This window comes from Helianthus annuus, chromosome 8, assembly GCF_002127325.2.
Source record: "Helianthus annuus cultivar XRQ/B chromosome 8, HanXRQr2.0-SUNRISE, whole genome shotgun sequence".
In the NCBI taxonomy this organism is placed as follows: Eukaryota; Viridiplantae; Streptophyta; class Magnoliopsida; order Asterales; family Asteraceae; genus Helianthus; species Helianthus annuus.
Genome location: NC_035440.2, coordinates 19,632,908 through 19,636,492, shown reverse-complemented (window position 1 = coordinate 19,636,492; position 3,585 = coordinate 19,632,908). Strand labels below are relative to the sequence as shown.

Sequence of the window (3,585 nt, the reverse complement as noted above, 5' to 3'; positions counted from 1 at the left end):
TGGTTATCACCATTGACTGTAGGGTTATGATTTTGTCAATATAAAACTTTATATAACAATAATCACTTTGAAAATATGTCTCCAAACATAGTGTTGTTTAACTTCTTACATTATGTTGATTATCAGACTAAAACTTCTATTTTTTCCCATTTTGTTATCAGCTGGTAGCTATAAGTAAGTTGAAAATAGTACGATATTTAATTATTTTTTGTGGTTGATTACGACCATATATGTACAATATTCACTTTGAAACAAGGTAGTAGACATGGGATTGACCAATTTAGTGGTCGACTCTCAAGGCAATGCAAGAGAAGATGGCTTTAATCGTCACAAATGGGTCCACGAATAATAAGATCCCGCATGTTCTGACCATGGCTGGCTCAGACTCAGGGGAGCTGGTGCAGGAATACAAGCCGATCTTAAAAACTTGTGCTACACGTGGAGCGTTTTGTTCTACTGTGTTCACTGTCGTTAGTTCACAATATACTTTTGGGGTCCAAGTTTAACACGATATTTGATTATTTGTTTCTTTCAACTTTTAGTTTTTATATTTTAAAATTATGATAATTTGTTTTCCTTCTTATTAGGATATCAGCATTCTTCCAGAGGGGAAGGGAATCTGTTGCAACACAGTTGAAATCTGTATTGTTAGATATGCATGTTGATTTTGTAAGTTAGTTGTAATATTGAGTTTTTGTTGTTTTTGTCTTGGTCGTAAATACATACTATAATTCAATTTTGATATTTAATTAGCTGAAAAGCGACATGCTTGCTTCAACCGACATGGTGAAGATTCTTCATGATTAATGTAAATTAAATCTCTTTTTAGCTTCTATACGATTATAAACATCTTGAGATTTGAGTTTTTTGTATCATGGTTTTAGCATGATTTGAATGGGTTTGGTTGGTTGCGTAACGGATTAAATGGGTAACTTTTAGTACGGATACAAATGGGTCGAGTTGGGTGACCTATCGAGAATATGTGTTCATTTTTTATTGGTTTATAAATAAATGATGAAATAGATAAGATTGTAAAAGTATATTGATTCCTAAACATAGTGATATACTTTTGATAACTAAAGTGATTCAGGACGTTTTAAACCTTCAAAAAGAGAAAAGAACTTGGATAACTTTTGATCTAATGAACCCATTTGACCCGTTTCTTTTTTAGCTAATTTAAAAAGTATACCCGTTAGGCTAGATAAAAGATATATGAAATCCTAATTAAAGCATTTTTTTAGGTAAATGGGTCCGGGTAGGCATTTAATTTGGAAATGAAACGGATAAATTGTTTCCTTCCATTGCAAATGTAATGGTTTTTTATAGTTTATTTGTTTCGTTTTTATTTTTTATATATTTTTGGAGTTCTCAGTTTTTATATTTGATCGGTTTTGCAGCTACTTTTATATTTGGTTGGTTTTGCAACTGCTGGAGTTCCTCTGCCTTCTGCAGGTAAACTTTTACTCAAAACGGGTATATCACAAGATTACTGTTTGTTTGATAGTTATTTTGATATTGACACATTATTTCATATATACTGCAGAACTTGCACCATTTAGTATTGATTCATTTTTGGTAAGGTATTGAGTTAATAAATAATTAATCATTTTGGATCGAGCATCCCCTGAAGATTTGAAGCCGGTGCGATCGAACCCAGCCCACTCCAAGGAACAATTAAAGTATTGCTCATTAGAATCAATTAACTTACCCCGTAAAATAGTTGTCTAATTGCAAGGTAAACATTTTAGTTTGTTGCTGACATGGACTTACATTTTAATTGTATAGAGTTTAGATATGAGCCTTTTAGCTGCTAAAAAAGGCAATCTTAGCGTGAACCTGGCTCATGTTGGTAAGAGTAATCAGTTATAACTGGTGTGTGTGTGTGCATATTTGGTGGATCGATATTTGTTCTTGTGGCAGTTACGGTTCAGTCGACTCTCTCGAAACTCTCTCAGGTAACACACAAACATCCATTGAGTTCTGATTATTGTTGCTGCATTTGGGCGGCAAGTTCGTTAACGCATTATTGTACGGTTCCGTAGGGCATCATCATTGTTGATCTTCAAGTCAGTTGGTTCGGTGGTAGCAACGTTTGTTTATCGTAGTGAACCACACATATAGCAGGTTAGTCCATTTAGCTTATTTATGGTGTTATTTAGGGTTTGATGGGGTGTGTTTGGCTAAGCGATGAAGGTTATGCTGAAACTGTGATGTCACGCATGAGCGTAACAAACATATAAATTATAATTCTTGGTCAATTTTGCGGTTTGATTTTAAATAAACCAGGAAATAAACGTTTGCTTGCTGGAATTTGTAATTAGAAAAAAAATCATATAAAAATAGTCCATTTGGAACATTATGATCTATGTCATCATTAAATATTATATAATTTACATTGAGAATGTCAACATTAAATATTATATAATTTACTTTGAGTAACCATTGTGCCACCTCTAACCTCTCATCATGTAATTAATAATTGTATTGTTGTACAGGCCTGGCTTACAAATCCTTTTAGAAGATCCAAAGTTCATGGTGTAGAAAAGGATATTGTTGAAGATGGACTTCACTTTTGGATAAGATGTAGTGCAACATCTCCCACATCTCATGATGTTGCTGATGGTATATTATTTTTTATGTTCCATAAAATAATTAGACAACAAAAGAGAATTAGAAATAGATACTCAACTCCACCAAATTCTTTTTTTTAACTTTTTTGTACCTGATTCTATAATCCGAGAAGCATACATCAAAGTTTCATAGGCTGATAATAGAGAAAAATATTAATTAGAGTTGATATGAGATGTGGGTGTTTTTTTTTGAACGACAAATGTTACTGTACTCTATCTTACATCAATAATACTAAAATTCTCCCTTTGCTCAGGTTCAAGCCTAAGACCTCCCCTCTAAAAGACATGTGCCTCTACCAAGTGAGCTAGCCCTACATTGGCATACGGGTGTATGTAGTTGGTCAAAAAAGTAGGTTCTGTTTGAAATGGGTCAATTTAGTGTTGTTGGTTGAAACTTAAAATTGGCCTGCGAGAGTTTGATCTTTTTGGATTAACGAAGTCTCCAATCCATTTAATGACAGTGATCACACGCTCTTTATGATAGGTATATTCTATGTGTGAACATTCATGCAACCGCGAGTCTTTTTAGTTTTATGATAAGTTATGTTAAAGTAATTTTTATACAATTAGATTTCATATTTTGTGTATGAAAACACTTACCAATCAACTAAGAGCTGGTTATAGGAGGTTGTGACTGAACTAATTCGGCTAAATGTTTCGTTATGATTATAGGAGGCCAAACAAAGTAAGAGGTACTGAGGTAGACATATTGTCGCCAAATTGAGAAGAGTTAAAAGGTGAGTTCTATTGATTTTGCCCTTTTACTTTTTTGGTTGGAATACATTACCATCGATGGGTATGCCGTTCGAACCTCAATTTCACACACCATTCTGAGCCACAACCGACCACCGCTCATCTTGGAAAGGGTCGATGCAATGGACTACTACATGATATATCTGTAGTTAGTTAGTTTACCAAATTCAGTTAGTTTGTGGACTTTAGGAATCTGTTTTTT

At 33.7% G+C, this 3,585-nt stretch overlaps 1 long non-coding RNA gene across 1 annotated transcript; it reads left to right on the top strand.

Moving 5' to 3' along the window:
- Positions 1-1,881: 1,881 nt before the first annotated feature.
- LOC110903159 lies at positions 1,882-2,941 on the top strand. The gene is made up of 4 exons (XR_002571702.2): positions 1,882-1,955; positions 2,043-2,124; positions 2,496-2,622; positions 2,892-2,941. It is a non-coding gene; the product is annotated as an uncharacterized LOC110903159 (long non-coding RNA).
- Positions 2,942-3,585: the final 644 nt, after the last annotated feature.